The following is a 13,998-nucleotide window of genomic DNA, read 5'->3' on the forward strand; positions in this document are numbered from 1 at the left end:
CTGAATTCATGCCCCAACCTAAAAAGATGATGACACCAGCCTTTGTTAGCATCTTCCTCCCCTTTTCAGGGGTCATATCCTTCATGAGATTGTTTATCTCATCTTGTAGCCTTTTCATCTGCTCTTCTTCTAGTTTCCCAGCCATACTTCTTCTCACATGAGCCCCTTTGTACTAGTATAAGAATGAAAGGAATTCTTTCGAGGAAGTGAATCCTTCTTCTGCAACAAAATCTTCATGTTCTGTCGTCCTTATATCAACCACTTCCCTAATATTGAATTCACCAGTTTCCACATCTACTTCTGCCTCAAAGCCAGGGGGATAGTCTTCTCTAGGGGAGTCAGCAGGGATGATACTAGCAGTTGATTTTGGTGACATGTGAGCCAATCGCTCACTGTCTCTTCCAGTTTTGATAAAATGAAGGAACTGTAGGGGCGCTCTATGCATAATTTCTACCTCATGCTGAAGCAGTTTTTTAGCTATCTCCAAAGGATCTTGGAGGTCTCCAAGTAGGTTTCCATCCACTTTCCCCCTCACTCTCTTCCACTTGAAAGCTTCCCAAGTCATCTCAAATCTTTCTCTCAAGGCCTTGGCTTCCTCCCTTTCAAGATTCCTGATTAAATCATCTGGCATTTGAGCCACATGTATTCCAACCCTTAGCTTCTATGATGTTCTTGCAGCTTTCACATATTCCTCAGGATCAAAGCTCTCTCTAGGATCACCTAGAGTCATGCCATAATAATCTAACTTATTCTGAAGTAAATGATAACTCTTGGAACTTTTAACAATAAAATCAGAAAATACTAGTAACCATGGCACAATAGATTATTTACCAAAATTTGTGAGATGTTTGGCACTGACAGTAGACAATTGTCTTACAATCTCTAGACTAGCCACCCTGTTTGGCACTGTAATTGGAAGCATGTATGGCTTCCCTTCATACCCGAATATTCTGATTTTTGTATGATTAGGGTGGCAGTACCAATCACCCCAGTTATGATCAATCTGAGACTCTGGAGAGAAATCTTTCGGCCTGAGGAATATTTTGATCTCAGGGGACAAAGTATAGTTTTTATGTTGTCTGAGGGCTGCACTGAGTGGTTTTGTAAAGCATTCCTGGAAGTGCTAATATTGGTTGTTTATAAATCTTTGGTCCCATGCAGAGACCCACAACTAGACTGGTTTTTTCAAACCACTTTTATCATAAGTTCTGATGCTAAAATCATCTGACCAGAAATTGGAGTCTTGTCCACAATAAAGAATAACATGCAATAGCAAAGAATACAATGAGAAATGAATATTTACAAGGTCTCCTTTTAACTTTTCTAGCCCATGATTTAGGGCTTCTGCAACATAAGTGGCATAATCAAACGGCCTAGGGTCTTTTTATTGCAGGCCAGCACATAGCACCATAACCCCAATATCCATGAGAGGATGAGCCTCTAAGCCTAAGACTTGGGTTGCAGCATAGTATGTATACTTGAAGTAGGGATGGAATTGGTTGACATCAAAGGGCATCTTGTCAGTTTTACTGAAAGGAATTATGGATCCTCTGACCTTTGGCTAGTTAATGGGTAATCTCCATTTGCTATAGATGTCCTCTAAATTGAAAAACTCTTGTGACAGTTTCTGCATGTCAATCTTCTCCTCTACATCCTAGTATAAATCAAACACCATATCAATTGTCTGTTTGTTGATTGCCACCATAGGATTTCCTCGGTAATCATATATGGTCTTGGTTTCTGGATCATAGGAATCTGCTATGGCTTTCATTAATTCAACATCTACAAATACATTCAAAACTACCAATTTCCCTAAGTTTCTCTTCCACAGGTTACTTATGGGCTCAGGAGCCTCCCTTCTCTTGTAACCAAATAAAAACAACTCATGTCCTTTGATCTCAGTCCATATGTCTCCTAGATGTTCAAATCTATCTTCTAACTCTTCCTCTTCATTTTTGATTTTCTTGGACCTCACACTGGAAGTTGGACATTGGTCTAACAAATCCTGAACTAAAGTTCTACCCTCTTTCTTCTGTCGCTTGGGTTTTTCCTCAATTTTTAATTCTTTTCCTTTCCTACTCTTTTTAGAAGAAGATGAGGGTTCCATAACTTCAATCAATACAGGATATCACACTTACTTGGAGAACTGTTAAACTCTTCTGTCTGCTTGAACTATTCCTTTTGAGCCTCAGCTAGCTCCTTGCAACTTTCTAGATCTTGGCAATTATCTGGTTCTCATGAAAATTCGATCAATTTAGCTGTAATTTTGTGAGCAATTTGTATCAGACATAATAGTTAATGTCTCTATGCTTGGAATGGTCACTCAAGTGTTTGAACTTAATTGCAGATGTGACACCTTCAATTCAAGCTTTTAATTTCTTCGCAGGAACCAATGTTTAGCTGAAGTGACTATGAATTAGCTTTTCGTCGAAACCCTTGTCTTTAGTGGAGCTCTTTAATCTTTCATCGAAAGTTATTCTTCCTCTACACAACTTACTTTATGTTCTTTCAGGATTGATGAAAGCTTTATATCAGCAAAAACCACTTTTCATTGATATACTATCTTCTTGTTAGAAAATCCTTCCTCTCGGTGAAAAATACATGTCGTTAAGTTATTCCAGGTCCTACTCGATATCAGATTTTCATCGATAAGACCATAACTTTGGCTGATGACTTAAGTGCTTCCTCGATGTATCATTTTCATTGACAAACACTATCAATGAGAATATATTTAGTTTCTTCGATATCATTTCATCAGTAAACAACCCTTGTTGAAAAACCATGTTTTAGTTTCCTCGAAACCATCCTTTCTTCGATGAGATCTCTGTCGATGAGTTTGTCATGACTCTCATTGAAATTGTATTTTGATGAGTTTTATGCTTCGATGAAACTTTATGCTGGCCCACCGAAGTCCTTCTTTTATCAATATACTTTCCTTTATCGATGAAACCCTTCTATTTTTTTATCGACATATTGCTATCGATAGGATTTGTCTTTCGATGGACATTTTTTTGTTTCACTGGTAACTTAATTCCCTCGACATCACCTTTTCTTTACTTTCCACTTTTCGATGAAACTGGAGCATCAATGAGTCATTTCTTTCATCCACCAAAAGAAATATTTCACCAAAGTCATTTTAACTTAGTGCTTTACACTTTATTTTTCATTTCAATGAAACTATCCTTTCGGTGAAACTCTTCTTGAGGTGCTCGACGTAGTATTTTGGTCTGATGATCTTTTAGTATTGATGAAATATTTTAAGTTTCATCGATATTTTTTGTATGACCCTTCTAAGGGAAAAATATAAACAGTCTCCTAATTTTGCACCAACCTTTTACACCTTTGGGAAGATTTTTAAATTTAAATCTATTGTTCAACAGTGGCTCTGACTGAGGATGGAGGTATACTGCATAATGCCTTCAATAATTCAGAATCTCTGGTTCCTTATAATGGAAAGAAAAATAAATATATGGTATTTTACAAGTATACTGTACATGTAGGTTTTAACCCCTCGTCTTTTTTTTAAGAAAAGAAAGTCTTCAGGTATTGTCCATGCACAAGAAGCTCCTGAATTTCTCCTATTGTACTCTAAAGGAAATATGCATCCTCTCTAGCTTTATTTGTTATAACAAAAGGTCCAAGCCACAAAGCTTCAAACTTTCCATGCTTTCCTCTATCCTGATTTCTTGCATCCCACATCAAGACCCAATCCACTACTTTGAACCTTCTGTGTGAAGCTCTTTTGTCATGTAGTGTCTTCATCTGATTTTGGATTCACATTTTGTCTCTGAGTTTCAGCCCTTACTTCTTCAAGTTCAATTAGTTGTACTAATCTTTCTTGCAATGGATCCTCTAGTTCAATTCCCTCCTGAGTGATAAACTTCTATACAGGCAATAAGTTATCTAAAGGCAATCTAGCTCTAGTTCCATAAACCAATTCAAATGGTGTCTTTCCTGTGGACTTCTTCACAGTTATTCTATCCGCCCATAGTGCCAGAGTTAATTTGGAGTCCCAAGCTTTCTTATTATTTCCTAGCAATTTCTTGATAATTTTCAGCATATTTTTGTTGCTTGATTCTGCCTGTCCATTCCCTTGAGGATGGTAAGGAGATGAATGTGATACCTGAATGCCATACTCTTTGCAGAACTCATTGAATTCCTCTGATCTAAAACACATTCCATTATCAGTTATGATCTTTGTAGGGACACCAAACTTGGAAATAATATTATTCATTAGAAACTTAATTACCACTTTGCTAGTGGCTTGCCTAGTAGGTACAACTTCCACCCATTTAGTCAAATAATCAGTAGCAACAAGTATCCGTTTATGTCCTCCACTTGACTTATCTAAGATTTCGCCTATGAAGTCTATCCCCCATTGTTGAAATGGTTGTTCTACTTGCATGGGTCTTAAGGGCAATGCCCCCTGATATTTCAGTTTTCTAGAGAATTTTTGACATGGCTCACACTTCCTAACATATGCATGTGTATCATTGAAAACAGTTGGCCAGAAATATCCACTCCTCAATATTTTGTGGGCAGTAGTTTTGGCAGAGAGGTGACCTCCACACATTCCACCATGCATTTCATGTAATACTCTTTCTGCTTGATTTTTGTCCAAACATAAGAGTAATATTCCATCCCAGTTCTTTTGATACAAATCTCCATTGACTATCACATATTTGACAACCTTTGAGGGTCCTCTTCTGAGCATCTGTCATATGATCTGGACATTTCAAGTGTTTGAGATAATACACAATATCTGTGTACCAGGATGTGTGTTCAATGCTGAATTGGGCTTCTTCCCATTCAACTCCATTTACTTGGGCTTCATCAGTGTTTATTCCTATCATGAGCTTGGCCAATCCTTGCCCCTTTATGACCTATGATATCTTGATTTCTATATTGAACTCCTGCACTTGGTTGATCCACTTGCATCTCTTCCCGGTGACCTCAGTCTGTCTGAAGATATCTTTCACTGCTGCATTAGGAACGTATGCTATAACTTTAGTGCCTACTAAGTATGGTCTGAACTGCTTTACTGATTTAACCAGGGCATAAGCTTTCTTTTCATTCAACTCATATTTTATTTCTGAGGGGCTTAAAGACTTGCTGAAATATGCAATAGGCTGCTCATATCCCTCTTGATTCTTTTGCAGCAACATTGCAGCTATTGTGTGACAGGAGGCGAATGAGAATATTATAAAAGGCTTGCTAAAGTCTAGAGAGATCAATACTGGTGCTTCTGAAATTGCTCTTTTGATTGCTATAAAGGAGTCTATTGCTTTTGCAGTCCAATCTATTTGGGCTCTTTTCTTTAACATCCTTACTATGGGTTTTATTATGTCTGCAAAGTTTAGGATAAACCTTCTCACAAAATTTATTTGTCCCAAGAATGATTGGATGGCCTTGATGGTTCTGGGAATGGGAACCTCATTGATAGCTGCCACTCTTTCAGGGTCAATTTTTACCCCTTCCTTGGATACTATGTGTCCAAGTAGCTTTCCCTCTTCAACACCAAAGTGACATTTTTTAGGATTCAAGGAAATCCCATACTCTAAGGCTTTCTTGAATACCTTTTCAAGATGATCACAATGATCCTCAACTTTCTTCGAGTATGCAGTTAGGTCATCTTGGTATACTACCATGATTATATCAATCAACTCTGCAAAGGCAACATCCATTGCTCTCTAAAATGTAGCACCAACATTAGTCAATCCGAATGACATTCATGCATAGACATAAGTACCCCATGGAGTTGTAAAGGCTGTTTTATATTTTTCAGCTTCTTTGACTTTCACCTGATTATAACCTAAAAACCCATCCATCATAGACAATAACTCACATCCTATCACCTTCTACAACATGTTATCCATATTTGGAAATGGATAATTATCTTTTAGGGATGATATATTTAGGTTTCTAAGGTCCACACACAATCTAATGTCCCCATTCTTCTTTCTGATCGACACCAAGTTAGAGACCCATGTGGAATATCTGCAGGGTTCAATAATTCTTGCATCCTTCATTTTTATGATCTCTTCCCTCATTTTTGGTAACAAGGTTGGATTAAAAGGTCTCTGCTTTTGTCTGAATGGATTAGCTTCTGGCTTAAGTGGTATCTCATGCTGAAAAAGATCTTCCCTGTAAGATTTGAGATCTTCATAAGACCATGCAAACACATGTTTATACCTTTTAAGCAACATTATCAGTTGTTGCTTCATGGTAGGAGTTAACCTCTTCCCAATGAAAACATCTCTAGGAGCTTCTTCACTTCCTAGATTGACTTGCTCCACATCACTTTCTTTGATACCCGATCCTTTAGTCTCAATCACATCTTGAGTACTAAAAGTCCTTTCCAATGCTACTAGGCCCCTTGGTAATTTGTTTGACTTTAGTTGTATAATTTCTTGTCCAAATAAAGTCTCTTTCCCCTCAGTCTTTCCTACAAAATCATTGAAATTTATAGCCTGAGACTGATAGTGATCCACACACTGTAAAAATTTCAGCAAGTCTGCATCATCTTGGAACACTTGCCAGTTATATAAGTTGTCAGGAACATATGGTCTAACTTTTATTTCTACTTCAGATATCCCAGTCAACGTTATATCATTATCCTTCAATGCAATATTGGCCAAAAAGTCTGCCATGATGTTCTTTGATCTGTCTATCCAGTTTATTTGAAAAGCATAAAAAATCTCTATAGTATCCCAGACAACATTTCTATATTGTTTTACTCTTAAGTGTTTTGAGGCATATTTCTCCTTCACTTATGAGACTATCAACTCTGAGTCACCAAAGACACTGAGCAATTTAATTCCATGCTTAACTGCTATGTTAAGACCAGTGAGTAAAGCTTCATACTTTGCAATGTTATTTGTGCACTCAAATAACAACTTGAAAGAATACTTGTAGGTTTCCCCTGTGGGTGAAATAAATAGGATTCCAACCCCACTTCCTTCCTTGCTACAAGACCCATCAAAGAACATTTTCCACACTTGATCATCTTCTTTAGCTAGACATGATTCAATGGGGATCCATTCTTCAACTTTAGGTTTTGTCAATTGCACTTGGAAATTGTCCATATTAGTTTGCAAAAAGCATATTGATTTGCTGATTCTTCCATGTCTTCTATGATATATGTGGATCGGGGTTCTCTATCAATTTTTACCTCCTATCCATTGATTGGAATTGTAGCATATGATAAATCCAACTGGACATATCCACCAATCATGTTTGACCATTGCCTAGATAGCAACATTCCATAGTTTGGAGGAACATCCACCACTGTAATATCTATTTTGTATGATGCTTCTGGACAAGCTGCCAACTTGAACTCTACATCCTTCATGACACCAACCACTGGGACCGATCTGTTATCCATGGCATAACACTTCCCAAAGGTAGTATCAACTTCCAATCCAAGCTCTTTCATCACTCCAATAGGCATAACATTTATGGCTGCTCCTGAGTCGATCATACAATTCTTTATTTTCTTATTGTTTACCACCAAAGTGAGATAAAATGGATCTACCTGTGTTGGGTTTTTAGTTATAGTGGACCCTAAATATATAACTGGGGCCACTTGTTCATTATTGTCACCTTTTGGAACCTCTTATTTTTGTTCATTTACCTTTTCTTCTTGGATACCTGAAATCATCTCCAGAGTCTTCTCTCTGTATTCAGGGAACTTCATTATTACCATCAATGGAACAAAAACCTTTAATTGTGTTAATGCATTTGAAATATCAAATGAAGTAGAGGGTTGTGCTAAGGAAATTTTTGTTATTTCTTCCTTTTGAACACCAAGATCCTTTTTATTATTCTTTGGTACAACTTCTCTAGTCTTAGCTGTTTTATTTGTTTGCTTAGGTGTCTCATCAGTTTCTTTTATAAAAAGACTAGCAGGTTTACCTTGCTTTGGATTCACCATTCTATTTCTCAAATTGTAAGTCCTTTTTGCTTGTGCAACAACAAACGCTGTAATTTTTCTTTTTTCTTCTTCAGTGGGGATTCTGAGCTTAACACCTTCACCTATGTTGGTAATTACAGGCAACACAAAGCACTGATCAATGTTCATGGAATCTGATCCTCCTTCCTCTGCAAAGGATATCATATTAATAGTCGGGTCACCCATATGCTCCTCATAGTCATTCTCTTCCTCCTGCAATCCTCTTGCTACAGCACACAAAGAAGGAGCATGTGGCATATTGCAGGCATAACACCACATTTCATCGTCTTGAACGTAGTTTACTATCCTTTTCAAAGGATCTGGGACTTGTTGGTTATCTTTATGGTTTCTGTCTACTGGTTTCCCATCCTTCCATGTAGTGTTATAGGGCATGTCATGCAACTTAGGCCTTTTAGGATGATAGTATTGTTGGTTCTCTGTTTTGTTTACCCTCACAGATAGTTCTTTTAGAGCATTCAAAACTTTGTCAAGCTTATCCTCATCCTTGTTAGCTTTGGGTGCTTTAGGATTGTACAACCTTGCATCTTCTCTTTTTCCCACTTTACCAGTGGCCTTCCTGTTATTTTCTATAACAATGGCAGCTTTCATAACATCCCGGAGGTCTCTAGGATTTCTAGTTCTCAACTCATAGTTTGTTTTACTATCATAAGAATTGATGTAATATAGAATGCTTACCTCAGGTACTGGTTTTATCCTATTGGGAATTTTGTTTAGAACCCTGTTAAATCTTTTGTTAAAATCTACCACTAATTCATTTTGCTCCTTCTTGATGCTAATGATCTCATGTAAAGTAAATTCAGGGCTGTTATGGTTTCCATACTATTCAAGGAATAGGCTTTTGAACTCTGCAAGACTTCTAATGGATGCATCAGGCAATGCTCTAAACCAGTCTCTTGCATCTTCTGTTAATGACTGCATAAATAACCTGATCTTAACATCTTCATGTGGCAAACCAAAATCCTCTATTATTGCATCAAAAGCCTTACAATGAGCTTCTCGTGTAACTGCATTACTTCTAGTAAACCTTGGTATTGCAGTCCTAATTTCATTTGGGATAGGATATGGGTATACCATCATTCCTGAGAAATCAAACTGCCTCATTCATTCCATATTCATTAGCCCATGTCCCCCATGGGGATTTCCAAAGTTTTGGTTCATGTTGTTATATAAGGGCATTTGATTTTGATAAGGAAAAGGGTATTGATTCTGGTATTGGTATTGAAATTGACCAGGGGGTGGACATTGATTATAAAATTGACCTTGAGGTGGAAACTGGTCATGAGTGGCAAAGTTATTATGTAAGTTTTGTTGGACTGGTGGTGTACTTGCATGCACATGATCATTCCTTCTGTCACTGAACAAGGGGTTCTCATAAGCCTTAAAATAATTACTCTTTGTTTTATTCACTCCCTGATTTGTCTGAGCATACTTTTCTCTGTAATTGTTTACATCTTGATTAAAGTCATCCTCACCAACATTTATGCCTAATTTAGCACATAACTCCAAACATTCCTGAGTCCTTCCAGAATCTCTCATTTCAGCAGCTACCTCTATCATCTTTTTAGTTAGATCTGCAAATCTATCTGCAGGATTTGCCATATTTCATCCCGATGAAGTTGATGTGTTCTGTCTGGACCGTGCTTCATGATATTCAAAACCAGGGGGAATTTGATGTTTGCCCTTTTGGGCTCTATATGCTGCAACCAAATCCTCATTCACTAGGCTTGAAGTAGTTGCTTTATCTTGTTCTCTTAAGGGTGAATGTTGGTTGTTTTCATACTTATACTGATTGTACCTTTCTCTAATGAATTCATTCATGGATTATTTTTTGTTCTTATTCTTTAGTTGAGAGAAATCTAACTGGGATAAAGGCTGTCCTTTTGTGACTGATCTCCTTCCATCCATAGATATTCCTCTCCCTCTTTTCTTAATTTAGAGCCACCACCTCTCTCCTTGAGAGGAAAGTTTTTTTTTTTTGTATGGGTTCTTCCACAACAGAGTCTTTTATTTTAATTTGTCCCCAGCAGAGTCGCCAATCTGTTGGGTCTCAAATCAACAGATTGGATAAGTCCTAAGGAAATGCCAACTCCTATGCTCAAACCCTCCAATTGACTTGGCCAACTTATAGAGTGAACCTATTTGATTACTAACTCTCTCACTTTAGGCTCAGCAGGACCTAGGCGGGTATACCTACTCACTAGTTGTTTTCAATGACTAGTGCCTTTTATAGTAGATTACGTATCTTGATCTGGATTCCTCCTATCTCAGAATGGCATAAGTTCCTAGGATGGAGATATAGCAGATGAGTTCAAGATTGTTGTTGTAGAAGTTATTTGATCTTTGTGCTTAAAATTTATATGTATACACTATTGTTAACTTACTCTATATTTCCTACTCAACTACTCCTATTGTTGTTTGATCAGTTGTGAGTTTTGTAAACTGTAATGAGAATTGTACTTAATGATCAGTGCCTTGCTTATGTTTTGGGCTACAGAGTCAATTGCTTCTTTAGGGACTTACTATATGCTGTATGAGACAATGATTAAACCTATCCCTTATAGGTCTGTCAATTGTTATTTCCTTATGAGTTCAGTTAAATACTTGTATTATTAAATTGCTTGTGTGTATTTAACCAGAACTTTATGAGACCACACAAGGAAGAATTATCAGGAATGATTACAATCCACAGATAAATCTTTTAATTCAATTTGAAATAACACAGAATAAATACTATACTGAAAGAATATAAACAATCTTATCTACTATGATAATATCACACACAAATGCCACAAAGAGGAATACTCTACAAATTTGGAACAAGAACAAAGATCTGATTTCATATTGATTCTTCAATCTTCGATTACAGTTGATTAGCCGAAGCTGTCTTTCTATATCGCAATCTTTCTAATTACATTTCTCCCCCCACAATACAAAAATCCTTCACTTTATATATGTAAATGAAGGGTCATGACAAGAGTCGTGTCCTTTTATTTATACATCAATTAGGAAGATGACTTGTTAACTAACCTAAACACAAGAAGACTAAACATTCCCATGTGTTCGGTATATTTGTCATCTTTGTAAAGCCTGATAGTGTCAACCAATTTCTTCATTTCAAACTCCTGTAGATTGTATCTTGACAAGATGTAATTCGCCAATGTTGTCGGGTCTTCTTTCTTTTGCTGATCCTGAAATGATTGCTCTTTAATGCTTACCAATTCTATCTTCCACTGATCCAAGGTAATCAATATACCTTCGCTATAAAAAGAGGGCACCCTAGGGGTATTCCCTTCATCCAAAGTCTGTATTTCCTTTTCCAACATACTCCCAAATTCTTCATGGGGTCCTGTGAAAGTATCAATCTCTGCCTGCTCCTCTGGTGTGACATCAATGATTCCTTTGACTCTAGATGCAAGCTACTTATGCTGATCAAAAGCCTTCATAGTTCCAGTATATGTAAACCAATATTTTTCCACAGCAGGCATCATTGATTTAAACCTGTGATCAATTATGTCACAGACCACTTTATACATCTTCTACTTCATATCTTCAACCTACTTGGTAGCCTTTTCTGCATTGTATTTCTAGTACAAGGCATCTGAGATATCATCCAAGCTTTGACCTATAGGATATGCAGCATATTCACTTATGGGAGTTCCTGTCTCATGCTGTAGTATCCTTGTTTGTAGCCTTTTGTTTTCATCTTTAGTATTTTCATATAAACCCTTATAAGTAATATTTTCCCTGACCAAAAACTCTGTCAGATCCAAATTTATCCTGGCTACATCCAAATTCAATTTTGCTGTGACCCTAGGGTTAGTCTTCCCTACCTGATGGACCATAAGGTGTCCAAAGGTTTCTTCTGTATCCATAATAATTGGTCTTTTCCCTTTCCGATACAATGCCCATTGCAAAAGAGCTTTTTGATCAGGATCATATCCTGAACTTGTAAACAATTTATCTACTTCTTGGGGTAGTACCTGTTGGTTTGGGTCTTGCTTCTTTAGGAATCTATCAAACATAAGTGCTAAATTCATGCCCCAACCTGAAAAGATGATGACACCAGCCTCTGTTAGCATCTTTCTCCCCTTTTTAGGGGTCATATCCTTCATGAGAGTGTCTATCTCATCTTGTAGCCTTTTCATTTGCTCTTCTTCTGGTTTCCCAGCCATACTTCTTCTCACATGAGCCCCTTTGTACTGGTATAAGAATGAAAGGATTTCTTTTGAGGAAGTGAATCCTTCTTCTGCAACAAAATCTTCATGTTTTGTCATCCTTATATCAACCACTTCCCTAATATTGAATTCACTAGTTTCCACATCTACTTCTGCCTCAAAGGTAGGGGGATAGTCTTCTCTAAGGGAGTCAGCAGGGATGCTACTAGCAATTGATTTTGGTGACATGTGAGCCAATGGCTCACTGTCTCTTCCAGTTTTGATAAAATGAAGAAACTATGGGGGCACTCTATGCATAATTTCTGCCTCATGCTGAAGCAGTTTTTTAGCTATCTCCAAAGGATCTTGGAGGTCTCCAAGTAGGTTTCCATCCACTTTCCCCCTCACTCTCTTCCACTTGAAAGCTTCCCAAGTCATCTCAAATCTTTCTCTCAAGGCCTTGGCTTCCTCCCTTTCAGGATTCCTGATTAAATCATCTGGCATTTGAGCCACATGTATTCCAGCCCGTAGCTTCTATGATGTTCTTGTAGCTTTCACATATCCCTCAGGATCAAAGCTCTCTCTAGGATCACCTAGAGTCATGCCATAATAATCTAACTTATTCTGAAGTAAATGATAACTCTTGGAACTTTTAACAATAAAATCAAAAAATACTAGTAACCATGGCACAATAGATTGTTTACCAAAATCTGTGAGATGTTTGGCACTGACAGTAGACAATTGTCTTACAATCTCCAGACTAGCCACCCTGTTTGGCACTGTAATTGGAAGCATGTATGGCTTCCCTTCATACCTGAATATTCTGATTTCTGTATGATTAGGGTGGCAGTACCAATCACCCCAGTTATGATCAATCTGAGACTCTGGAGAGAAATCTTTCGGCCTGAGGAATCTTTTGATCTCAGGGGACAAACTATAGTCTCTATGTTGTCCGAGGGCTGCACTGAGTGGTTTTACAAAGCATTCCTGGAAGTGCCAATATTGGTTGTTTATAAATCTTTGGTCCCATGCGGAGACCCACAACTGGACTGGTTTTTTCAAACCACTTTTATCATAAGCTCTGATGCTAAAATCACGTGACCAGAAATTGGAGTCTTGTCCATAATAAAGAATAACATGCAACAACGTAGAATATAATGAGAAATGAATATTTACAAGGTCTCCTTTTAAATTTTCTAGCCCATGATTTAGGGCTTCTGCAACATAAGTGGCATAATCAAACGGCCTAGGGTCTTTTGATTGCAGGTCAGCACATAGAACCATAACCCCAATATCCATGAGAGGATGAGCCGCTAAGCCTAAGACTTGGGTTGCAACATAGTATGTATACTTGAAGTAGGGATGGAATTGGTTGACATCAAAGGGCAGCTTGTCAATTTTACTGAAAGGAATTATGGATCCTCTGACCTTTGGCCGATGAATGGGTAATTTCCATTTCCTATAGATGTCCTCTAAATTGAAAAACTCTTGTGACAGTTTCTGCATGTCAATCTTCTCCTCTACATCCTAGTATAAATCAAACACCATATCAATTGTCTATTTGTTGATTACCACCATAGGATTTCCTTGGTAATCATATATGGTCTTGGTTTCTGGATCATAGGAATTTGCTATGGCTTTCTTTAATTCAACATCTACAAATACATTCAGAACTACCAATTTCCCTAACTTTCTCTTCCATAGGTTACTTATGGGCTCAGGAGCCTCCCTTCTCTTGTAACCAAATAAAAACAACTCATGTCCTCTGATCTCAGTCCATATGTCTCCTAGATGTTCAAATCTATCTTCTAACCCTTCCTCTTCATTTTTGATTTTCTTGGACCTCACACTGGAAGTTGGACATTGGTCCAA

Source organism: Cryptomeria japonica, chromosome 6, assembly GCF_030272615.1.
Source record: "Cryptomeria japonica chromosome 6, Sugi_1.0, whole genome shotgun sequence".
NCBI classification, from domain to species: Eukaryota; Viridiplantae; Streptophyta; class Pinopsida; order Cupressales; family Cupressaceae; genus Cryptomeria; species Cryptomeria japonica.